Source organism: Malania oleifera, chromosome 13, assembly GCF_029873635.1.
Source record: "Malania oleifera isolate guangnan ecotype guangnan chromosome 13, ASM2987363v1, whole genome shotgun sequence".
Taxonomy (NCBI): Eukaryota; Viridiplantae; Streptophyta; class Magnoliopsida; order Santalales; family Ximeniaceae; genus Malania; species Malania oleifera.
This window is the reverse complement of record NC_080429.1, coordinates 8,880,874-8,893,712: the sequence shown is the minus strand read 5'-3', so window position 1 is coordinate 8,893,712 and position 12,839 is coordinate 8,880,874. Positions and strand designations below refer to the sequence as shown.

The window sequence follows — 12,839 nt, the reverse complement described above, 5'->3', positions numbered from 1 at the left end:
TTTTATTCTATCTTTGTTGATTAGTTGTTTCTTTTTTTATTTTCGTTACAAGTTCATGCTAGGATTACCAACATAGATGATAATGAAGAATAGAGGAATGAGGTGCTGATTGAAGAATAATTAGAAATACCTGAGATTGTAATATGACATTTTTAAAAATACTTGTTAGTGATTTACATGCACGTGTTCATAATAATTTAAACAAAAATGTTTCTTATAAAATTATGATTAAGCTAGGTTAAAAAAGACAAATGAAATACAATGTTCTAAGTTTCGCTTCACTCTAAACATGTACATTTCTGAGATATTGAGTGTCAATGTATTGTAAATTCATATATACGTATGGAAGCACTCTTGTATTTTCTTATTGAGCTTGGGTCTTCTGAGTTGTAATTTGATTTAGTATGTTTATAGGTGGCTTCAAGTGTTTTATAGATTTGTTATACACGTTGAACCACCCTTGATTTCATAATTGTGTTAGGTCCTTTTGTTGCCATTTTCATAGAGATTGACCTATAAATTAAAATACATTAGGGGTAAGAGATTTGAGATTAAAGATCCACAAAATAACATAATTATAGCTTATATTTTTCATGGACTAGTTAGGCTTTGAAATTTCAAACCATTGAAAATCTACTTATAAATTAAAATTGCAACGTTATATTTATGGAATTGAACTGAAAGTCATTGTCACGTGAATATAGATAAAGAATATAAAGATTAAAAAAAAAAAGAAGATAAAGATGGACAGGGTGAAGAAATATGTTCAAGTTAATCAAACCTTCTTGACCCCATTCATTTTATATTTTGTAGAATTGTGTCAAGTTGTATTATTATTTATTCAGTTATACTAGTGGATTCACTACTACTTTTAAAATTCTAATTTTTTGTACCCTTTTTTTAATTTGTACCAATCTCTACTTTTATAATTTTTTAAAAATATTTTACTAATAATAAATCAAAATATAGGGGAGGGGTGGCAAAGTAGGTCAAAACCAGATGGATTATTGTGATCTTTAAATGGGGTTTGAGTTTAATATAAGGAAATCTGTTTATACACAAGTTAATCCGAACTTGACTCCTTTAATTAACAGGTTGGACGAGTTTTGGTTGGGCATTTGCCCGGTGACCAGTTTATCTCAATATATATATATATATAACCTACCCTGCTACCCAATCCACTAAAACCCACTCCCATCTTGTTGGAACAGAAACCCTCATTCCCCATTTCCCTAAACCCTTATCCTGTTCGCCAATCGCTGCAACGCCCTTCGACTGTTCCAAAGAATCTAAACTTCCAGTGTTCGGTGCTGGTGCAGGGTGCAGCGTTTAGCGTGCGGCTGTTGTGGGGTAGGGCTCCTGAATCCCTGATTCCGATTTGGTGTTTCCAGAAGACGAAGATTCCGAAGGATCAGGCGAAGTGCGATCAGCTATCATCCATCTCTCTCTTTGTTTCTCGACTCTCTCAGATTCTTGCTTATTTCCTTCACTTCTTGTCTCGTGTCTTGAGACTCTGATGGCAGTTGTTGCAGGGTTGATCTCATCTCTCATTGCAAGCTTCTCCTACTTTGTCTTCCCTTGCAAGCTTCTCCTATACGAAATGTTTAAAAAAATTTAAAACAAATAAATTACATTTTTAAATGGCTTACTAGTTGATTAAATAGGCAGTTTTTATATATTAGTCATTGTTAATAAATGGATTAATTCGAATAGAATCGAATCCAAACTTGTTTAATCCTTATAATCTTGTTTGATCCGTCCGAATCCAGCTCATTGACCCGTTTTACCATTTCTAACAAAAATATATTAAATTTCCTTTTATCTTGACTTTTTTTCTTTTTAATTATATTTTGTCTTTCAATCTCAACTTTTGTGGCTTTTCTATGGTTTAGCACTTTACACAAACTCAACAAGTGTAAATTCAACAAGTTTGGATTCGATTCTATTCGAATTAATCCATTAATATATATATATATATATATATATATATATATAAATAATGTACTACTAAAAATATGAGAAAAGAAAGGGTTTGTAGGATATAAATATGTACTTTGGGCAGATGCATAAGGTTCAATTTAGATCAAAATGTATTTTGATTAAAAATAAAAATAAGGCAAAAAATTTTTAAAAATAGTATGCATTTCTTCACCCCTCATGTATAGCATATTTACATCAAGTAAAAGGATAAGGAATCATCATGACATCAAATCAATATTTTTAAAATTAAAAATAAATAAATTGGCAAATTAATTCACTAAAAATAGATTATGTTCTAATCTAATGTTGTATTGTTATTAATAAAACAAAAAAAAAAATACTAATATTTTGAGTATTTGTTATTTTCTAGAAGTTTTATTTGAAATAATATTAATATTTAGTGTGCATGCGACACTCTAATATTCAATTTTTACTTAAATCTTGTACACTTGAAAAATAAAATAATTTTTAAATATTTGAAAATTTTTTTTAAAAAAAATTTCCATGTCTTCCACACCTATATAGGCTCTTACTTTTTATTTTTAGATGTAAAAAAAATTAAATGTAAAATATTATTTTTATTTAGTTTACCCATTTTAGAGTTTTAAAAAATATATAGCAGAAATTGTATATTTGTATTTCTCTAATCTATAATACTACAAAGGGATTCTTTTTTGTGTCTTCTTTCAAAAATATCAAATTTATTCCTATAACTGCCAATAATTATTTCAAAATATTTTAAAATAACCTTATTATTAAAATTGGTGTGATCCTAAGAAGGAAAGTGAATTGGGTTTTAAAAATATTTCGACTAATTTAAACACTAACGCCGATTCATTATATATCATATCTCATTTTAATTATGGTTGTATATGTAAAAAATGAATTAGCAATATGTGCAAACATACACATGTATCTCATTTAAAATAAATGTGTGCATGCAATTTGTTATAATCGTAAATGAACAAGCATATACATATTGAATTAAAAGTGCATAAATTAAATGAGATAAGGAGAGAGCGACACACAATATTTGTTATTAAGATTCGGCCAAACATGTAAGAACCCGAACCGTTATATATGGATTTATTATGTAAAAGAGGGGTAAAAATGGAATTTCACAGACTTCGTCGACGAGGCCATACGTTGACGAAGGTTGAAGGCTTCTCGTCAACGAAATTCAGAAGCTCGTCGACGAGTGAATGCCGAGAGGTTTAGGAAAATTGAAATATCTGGCTCGTCGACGAGGCCACCGACTCGTCGACGAAGCTAGTGGAGAATTCGTCGACGAGGACATCAATTCGTCGACAAATCTACCCGGGTCAAAGGTGCTATAAAAGATATTTTTGGTTCCTTTGGGGCTAAGTTTCCCTAAACTCACTCTCTCTCTCTCTCTCTCTCTCTCTCTCTCTCTCTCTCTCTCTCTCTCTCTCTCTCTCTCTCTCTCTCTCTCTCCTCAATTCCTTCACCGTTTGTCGCCTGATTCGTAAATCCATCGTTACTGCGAGGATCAGAGAAGGATTCTTTACGTTTCTAGCGGATCGGAATTTTGTTTCATGCGATTTCAGGTTTCGGGCTAAAATCAAGGTAAGGCCCGATTTTCATTTCTGATTCAGTATATGTGTAGTAGTACGGATTGTAAGCAGGTACAGTATTGTGGTTTGTAGGTTTTGGAGTCTCGGTTTGTAGTTGTGCGAACCGTAGAATTCATAGTTAGCATTCGGGTTAAGGTAAGGGAATTCTATTTATATCAGTTTATTTTCGAAATCAAGATCGGTAAGCTTGTAGACTACGATCGTATGTATGTTATGGCTACTTATTTGGGGAAATCTATAAGGGTAAAAATATAGAATTTTCAGGTTACAGTTTTTGGAAAAATTGGGGTTTTCGAGTATCATCTCTACTTGTTTTGGAAAATTGTTAGTTATGTTGAAACTGTATTATTGAGGTGACCGTAATCCATATTTGCATAAACTGTGTACTTGAATTTGTAAACGATACGATTTGCCGTAAACCAAATAAGTGTGGTATGTATGGTTGTATGTATTTGTTTCAGGTATTTGTGAAACAGTCATGTGGCAGGTAATTATTGTATGCTGAAATGTATAGGAACGTGAGTTCCAAAATGATTCTAGGGATTTGTAAAACAGCCACGTATCGGTTAACTACCGTGGGCGAGAGTGGTCGACTCTATATCGGGGGTGTAAAATATCACCAGTATGTTCCAACTGGTCACCGAAGGGTGTGTTCTACCCCATATGTAGCAATGTAATCACTATTGGGTCTTGGTCATCGCAACATAGTTGCGTGTTTAGCAATGTAATCGCTTTGAGACTAGGTGACCTTGTGTAGTTGCGTATGGAGCAATGTAATCACTATTGGGCATCGGTCGTCGCAGCGTAGTTGCGTGTGTAGCAATGTAATCGCTGTGAGACTAGGTGACCTTGTCTAGTTGGGTATGGAGCAATGTAATCACTATTGGGCCTCGGTCGTCGCAACGTAGTTGCATATGTAACAATGTAATCGCTGTGAGATGAGGTGACCTTGTGTAGTTGCGAACTAGTGTGACGATACTGACCGTATGTTTTGGGTATCGTATGTACTGGAATGGTTTTTGTGAAAATACTGGAACTGTATGTATCTGTATGAAACTGTATATAAATGTTTCGAACTGTTTCGTATTTTATAGTGTTATGAAGTATGTAAAATAACACTGGTATGCCACACACTGATATAACCTGCTTTCTTCCTTATCGAGAGGTGTCTCATCCCGAATATACGTACAATTTTTTCAAGTCATTCAGATAGCCGTAATTAACATTCTAGCGTTTGGAAGCGGGGGTGTCGTTAGCTACTACTAGTACCTACTTAGTACGAGTTTTTGTACCCAGATTGTCGGGATGGTTTTTGTAGACACCTGGGGTATGTTTTGTATTATGGGAATGTATATCCTAACTTGTATAGACTCTGGTATAATACTGGTTATGTATAAAAGACTGTATTCCACTGCATATTTTGATGAGTACGGATGTTTCCATGTATGTATATGGGGCATCCGTTCACCCCACAGGGTCGGACCCTCTTTTGTATCGTATCATGTGTGTATTAAATTGATACAGAGACGGGTTAGGTTACTAAATTCACACCTGGGACCCACCTGGGTTCCGAGCGTGACAAAACTAGCCTAGGTTTCCGCCTTGGGCATACCCCCCAAGGATTCCACTAAACCTGCTCACTTAAACGGGCAAAGAAGAAGCCGTTTACAATGTCCTTATAAGGCGGACATTCCCTAGCTCACTTAACGGGTGGAGCCAACACCATGCACACTTTCCTAGGAGGGTGCATCTTCTAGTTCTCTTAACCGAGTCTGAACCAATCTGGTACTCTCCTAACCAGGTCTAAGCAATCCGATGCTCTCCTAACCAGGTCTGAGCAAGTCTGGGACTATTCACAAGGCTAGTCTCCCTCTTGGAACAACCCGTCGGGAATACAACATCAATAATAATAAATTTTTGTACAACAGAGAATGTTTCTCAAAAAACAAATGTGTACAAATTTAAAGCTGAAAACATGCACTCTCTAATGATATGAAATATGCTCAGTAGAGTAAGGGTGCTATCAAATAATTTTGTACAAAATAGAATATATATGAAAAATGAATGTTATTATTCTCCTATAAATATTTTTGCAAATAGAGAATATTTAGAGAATATAGGAATTTAAGCTCAAGAAAATATTTGTGCTGTAAATAATTTTCTCCCAAAAATATTTATCAAGGAAATAACTAGCAAAAAACCTAAGTATTACTCTCAAAAATGTTTTTCAAAGATTAAGTGTCTAGTGAGAGTATGTGCAAATAAAATGCCCTAAATAAAATATTTTCCTTAAAAGTGATTTTAAAATAAATGCATGAAAGAGAGTTGGAAAGATTTGTATAAAAGATTTTGACCAAAAAAAATGATTTTAACAATAAAAATGATTTGGGGGAACTTTGATAACAGGGGGTTTGAAAGAAAATTTAGGCTAATACTAATCAAAGAAAATGAGGGGTATTCATAGATTTTTAAGAAAATATGATCGTTGGGGATACGCTTGGTATTTTGAAAAAGTTTAATTAAAAGTTAATAACATTTTAGCCTTTTAAAAAATTTCCAACCCAAGAGGTTTGGTCGACCATATTGACAAATTCAGTCGACTGTCTTAAGGCGATTCTAAACCCCTTCATAGGTTCAATCGACTAAGATAAGGTCGGTTGACAGTCCCTATAGATTCGGTTGACTGTGGCCAATTTGAACTACAAGGTTCGGTCGACCAAGTAATTGGGTGTCAGACACGCTTCAATTCGGTCAACCGTGAACGATACGTTCATTTTAGAATGGTTGACCATCCAAAGTCAAAAGGTTGACTTCCTAACGGTTCGGTCGACCGTGGCAATTATAACTGTAGCGACCTGAAAATATAATAATAAAAGAAAATAAGGAAAAATTGATTTTTGACTAAGGCAGGAGTAAATCGGCGACGGTTTTCTAAAGGGGGAAGAAAATCGGCAACTGTTTTGGTAAATTACCACGACCAGGTAAGCGGTAAATGGTAATTTCTTATCCGATTAAATAGTAAACCAGCGACGATTTTCTAAGAAGCATAGAAAACTGACGACGGTTTTCTCTAGCAGTGCTGAAAGTATAAAATCCTACAAGTTCATTTTATTTACAAATTTACTTCTCTCTCTCTCTCTCTCTCTCTCTCTCTCTCTCTCTCTCTCTCTCTCTCTCTCTCACTCTCTCTTAAAACTCACGAACCCTCTTCCCCTTCTCTCTAAAATTCTACTCTATTTTAAGCCTAAATCGATGATCAGGAGCTACCATGAGATTCTTGGTAAGATTCTCTACAATCTAAGCGGAGTGGAATTTCAGTTTGGGGTTCCGAAGCACCAACCTAAAACTGAGGTAAGGTGAATAATTGCAAAAGCTTATGAACAAAAAATTCAAGCTTTGGAAGCAGGTGAATAATTTTGAACACTGTTGACTCTATGAGTCCAATCCTATTTTGATAATGACAAATCATTTGGTATTTGATTTGTGCATTGAGATTGTGAACATGAACTATATTAAGCATGCACGGAAGGATAACAAGTCATGGAAGCCATAAAGAATAAAGTATACATAACTTGGTAGATCCATGGAACTCAAAGAGTACAAAAATGAAGATGTAAGCACCAAGTTCAAGAATGTCATGGGAATGGGTACTTAAAACTTATGTAATTACATTTTCATATGATTTAATTTGAGGCTCAACATGTAGTGACCTGAAGAATAATATGATTTTAATAATGAGAGAGAGAGAATTAGAAACAGAAACAAAAGGAGGTCGTAGACTTCGTCGACGAATACAGGGCCTCGTCGACGAGTGCATAAGAAAATTCGTCAACGAACACAGGGCTTCTTCGACGAGAAAATATCGAGAGAGGTTCTGGGGCAGCCTGAATTTCGTCGACGAATACAGGATCTCGTCAATGAATTTAATGAAGGACTCGTCGATGAAATCCCCTGTTTTATAAATATGGAAATCTGGATTTTAACTTTCTAAAGAAGTTATCTCTTCTCTCTCTCTCTCCTCTTCGGTTTTCTCTCTCTCTCTCTCCTCGATTTTGGGCTCGTTTCTTGCTGGATCGAAGATTTGAAGCTACCACGACGCTCCTGGCAAAGTTCTCTACGAGTTTGCCGGAGCGGATCATTGGGAAAACGAAGTTGGAAATCATCCCAAAGTTGAGGTAAGGTTTTTTAAGTCAAGTTTAACTTTGTGGTAGTTATAGAAAATGTTGTACGTACGAAAATACTAAACTTTAATACTAGGGGTTTTCATTTTCAGGGTGTTGAGTCGGGAACCCTGCGGGTGTGGGGAAGATTTTCTTAGGGGTTTTTCAAGAATCAGGTAAGGGAATAAACTAAGCTAGTTTCGTTTTGAGAAAATGCATGTATAGGCATATATAGCATCTGGTTTCAGGAAAAATAAATATATTTTTATTTGTAAAATATTGTGAAAATGATCGTATGTTGAATACGTGAAAATCCATTTGTGTGGCATGAGTAAAAATAGTGTGAAATATTGTTTTCTGAGATAAGATTATGATATGGGTTTTATAATGGAAAAATCGGCGTATGGGCCAAGATTTTATATATGTGATTTGCTGGCGTATGGGCCGTGTTATGATGTGATTTGCCAGCGTACAGGTCATGTTATGTTATGATTTTTCGGCATACGTGCCGTGCTATGTTGTGATTTTTCGGCATACGGGCTGTGCTATGTTGTGATTTGCCAACGTATAGGCTATGCTATGATGTGATTGCCGGCGTATGGGTCGTGTTATGATAAAATGTGTAATACCGGCGTATGGGCCGATGATTTTTATGATATATGTATATATGCAAAATGATATGATTGATGTGGAAATAAATGATATAAGATATCTATGTATCACGGTTTTAGTATATGTTATATGATATCATAACTTGGTTGGCTTGGTTTAGGCTAGCACTTGCACGGTACCGTTGCTATGTGTCCATGGTCTTCGTGATCATGAAATTTGTGTTAACGCTGCTGTACGGAGTGGTGTGAGATTGGATGGTCGATGTGGTTATTAAAGAAGTGTGCTGTGATCGCCCCTGGTGTACGGACCAGGTCTGACAAACCCATCAGACCTACAGATTACTGTTTGACTTGGCAGTGGTCGGCCAACCATTGTTAGGTCCCGCCTTCGGGCCACACAACTCAATCATGTGGGGGTAATACATGACAACAACCAGCTAACCTACCAGGAATGTTTTATGTTATTACTATGATATGAGATGAGATATGCTTATGAAATGCAGTATGTTCTGCCATGTTTTGATATACATATGTTTTCCCAGATTTGATAAACAGTACTGAATATGTTATATATGATATATGTAGAACACATAATACTCATATTACCATACACTGGTATTAGTTTATTTCTCTTACTGAGATGTGTCTCACCCCTAAATCTTATAAACTTTTTATAAGCCCCAGATAGGAGAGCGGGAAAAGCCCTGCTGAACTAGTGCTGCGTATTTGCCCTTTTTGAAGGGTAAGTTTCGTAGGGACAGTTAGTTTTGTGGGAAATGTCCCTAGATTTATTTTGGGATATATATATGGAAATACTGTGGACTATAGGAACTCTGGTATATTGTAATATATGGTATTAAGATGTACATTATTGTATATTTTCTGCTGCTAGGATTTCTGCTATATGTTCTGATATATCCCTGGTACCCACGGGTCCAGGTGGATTGTGACCTGCTAAGTTGGAATGTATGACGTTGATATTAATAAAAAAAAATATGTGGAAAAATGAGCAGGTCGTGACACAACATATACCCTAGAATGACTTTAGGACTCATGCATTTCATGAACATCATTAGGGGACATTTATGGACTTAAAAATATTTTTAAAATCTTAGAAAATATTTTTATAAAGGAGCTAAGAAAGAGAGCAAAGTAAATTTTTAAACTAGAAAGAGAAAATTCAGAAAATGGGAACTTCAGTAGCTTGAAGTTATCCTCAATCGCCTGAAAAATTTCTTCAAGAGACCGAAGATTAAGCTCAATCGCCTGAAGAATTAATGGTGAAACATAGAATCTGGCCGAGGCACTTCGGTCGCCTGAACCTGAGACTTCAGTCGTCTGAAGTTGTCACTTCAGGAGCTTGAACTCAACTTCAGTCACTTGACCCTGTATCCAGGTTGATTTTTCGAAACACTAAGGAACTTTGGTCGCCTGGGCACTCAACCTCAGTCGCCTGAACTTGTGGGAAAACATAAAAATTTAATTTTTATTAAGAGAACTCACGAGTTATTTTTTAATCCAACGGTCAAGATTGATTCTAAGGGTGAGACACCTATATATTGAACTTCTAAACCCTAGCATGGAATAAAATACAAACGAGAAGAGAAGAGAACATATTGTTGAAAAGAGAATTGAGAAACTTGAATGTCTTGATATACGATTGCCTGCACTCCAACTTACAATCATCAAGCTTGGGCAAATCAATTCAGAAAATCAAAGGGAATCTATTTACACATCTTGATTTCAACTTGGTATTGAGGTTTGGTAAATCCGTTTAGTGTTTTTCAAGAGTTTCTCATATCATCATCTGTTATTGAATTTCGTTAGAGAGTTTGATCTTGAGTGTTCCTAACCATATAGAGATTTTTTTTTTTGACAAGGTTATTACTTGAGAAAGTTTTATTTTGCCATTGATATATATTTTTCACCCAACTTCTCATTTCAAAATCTATTGTTGAAATAGGCCGAGTGATAGATAGTGAGTATACTTTATATATAGATTATTTAGATAATCTCACTACTTGAGAAAAGGTTTTATCATTGGTTAAATAGATTTGATTCAAGTGTATGTTCTGTTAAAAGATCTATATTTTAGATATTAAAACGCTTGATTAAATATCCTTAGTGTTCATAAATATACATTTTATTGAGGGATATTTTCTGAAAGATATTACATTGAGTTTTTTATCTTTGGAATACATATCGTGTGTGTGTATGTATATTTGAATATTACAAAGATCGTGGTATAATTGAATATTTGAAAGAAAGATTTTTTATTTAGATCTTTACAATATTTAAGACAAATTTTTTAACAAGATCATATTTGATATTTGTGCATCTTGTCTTCGAGGCTATTACTCATACAAATATTTTGGAAGATTTGATAAAAGAGAATTTGCGTGTTGAAGCATATCAATCATAAATGATTGTATCGTTTCATACATTCTGAGTTTCAAGTTTCATCATATAATTATGTATTAGGAATTTGAATTGTACTCACTAGTTTTGTTGGAAGCAACTTTGAGTGTTTTACAGATTTCATTGTATTCACGGTTCGGGTTGTGAACTGGATTTGAGAAGAGAGTTGTATCTCTTGTAAGCAGCAGAGTAAGAGAAAGTTATATCTTTTGTAAGCAGCAGATTGTAAGGGAAGTTCCGTCCCAATTTAAGGAGCAGAGATTATAGCGGACTCCTTGAGTTGGTTGCTCAAGGCGAGGACGTAGGTCGGGTTGGCTAAACCTCGTAAAAACTGTGTTTGCATTTTATTTTCCCTTATCTCTTTACTTTCCACACTACATTTCGTTACTTACATTGCATGTATGTTTGTTAAATAATCTCACACGAAGTTGATAAGTAATTGGTTAAATTTAAACATAGGGACTAAGTGGTAAATAAGTTTCAAAGAATTTTTAAAATACCCAATTCACCTCCCCTCTTGGGATTACACCTAAATCAACAAACACCATTGAGCTGGCAGAATATTGGTGCTATAGAACCCCCACAAAGTTCAACTAAAGGTATTGGGAACGAATGCTCAGGTAATTCACTGTCATGTTGTTTGCCCTATTACAACAAACAACTTTGCTTTGAGTTTTGTCTATGGATTTAATACAACAGTAGCTAGAAGACCACTATGGTAGGACCTTATCCACTTCAGTAAAACTTCAGTTCCTTGGCTGGTATTGGGTGACTTCAAGTATGTCTTAACAGATATTGAAATACAGAATGGGGTGCCAGTGACAGATTATCAGGTAAAGGATATAAACGATTGCTTCAAAGACTCTGGCCTTCGAGACTTGAACTCCTCTGGAAGCTTTATGACATGGTTGAATAGAAATGTGTGGTGTAAGCTTGACAGGGCAGTGGTGAATCCTTCCTCGTTGCCCTCTGGCTATTCAGCTCATACTGAATTTCAGTTTCCTGGACTCTTATCTGATCATTCTTCGTGTAATGTATCTCTTTTTTAGGAAGAAATTTCTGGAAGAAACCCATTTAAATTTTTCAATATGTGGGTGAACCACAGTGAGTTTCAGGAAGTCATCAGAAGGGGTTGGGAAGTTAAAATCTAGGGCTTTCATCAGTTCAGATTTGTGAAGAAGTTGCAGCTTCTGAATTAACCACTGAAGAATTTAAATCATCTGCATTTCTCTCACATTTCAACAAGAGCAGAAACTGATATGGAGGAGGTAATAGAGTTACAGCAGAGGCTACATGATTCTCCTGGGGATGTGGAATTGAAAAATAGCCTGGAAGTGAAGAAAAGGGAAGCAAGTAGAACTGAAGAGGCTAATGTTTTTAGCTCAACTTGCAGAGGCTAAATACCTAAAGAAATGTGACAGAGGTACATCCTTCTTTCATGCTATAATGAGAATAAATGTATGCAGGAACCACATTACTGCAGTTAGGAAATGCAATGGTGATCGAACTACCTCTCTGCAGCAAGTTGTGGAGGAATTCTCAGAATTTTATAAGGAGCTCCTAGGCAAGGAAGTGAATACAGAACCTACTGATCCGGGGGTAGTTGCCAGAGGAAAGGTGGTTAATGAATTGCAGGCTACTCAAATGGTACTTCCTATCTCAGATGAGGAGATTAAATCTGTTGTTTTTAGCATTGGGGATCTGAAATCCCTAGGACCTAATGGGTACACAGCATGTTTTTTCAAGAAATCATGGAATATAATTGGGAAGGAGTTCTCACTGGCAGTAAAGGAGTTCTTTGAGTCAGGGAAACTATTGAAACAGATTAATCACACTGTCATTGCTTTGATTCCAAAATCAAATCATGCAGACTCTGTTCAGCAGTATAGGCCCATCTCTTGCTGCAACATGATGTATAAGGTGATATCAAAGATTATTGCAAGTAGAATTAATCCTTGCCTTGAGGATATAGTGAGTCCAGCACAATCTGCTTTTGTCAAACACAGAAGCATGGTGGAAAATATCTATTTAGTGCAGGAAATTGTAAGGAAGTATGCAAGGAAAAGAGTCTCACC

At 35.3% G+C, this 12,839-nt stretch overlaps 1 long non-coding RNA gene across 4 annotated transcripts in view; it reads left to right on the top strand.

Moving 5' to 3' along the window:
• The window catches only part of LOC131146845 (uncharacterized), a 75,339-nt gene that overhangs the window by 58,160 nt on the left and 4,340 nt on the right, over positions 1-12,839 (top strand). For 2 of the 4 annotated variants that reach the window (XR_009134474.1, XR_009134472.1), the window contains exon 5: positions 53-377. The exons of the other annotated variants lie outside the window; for them this stretch is intronic. This is a non-coding gene — a long non-coding RNA (uncharacterized LOC131146845). Of the gene's footprint in view, positions 1-52; positions 378-12,839 lie in introns of those variants that run through there. 4 annotated transcript variants of the gene reach the window in all.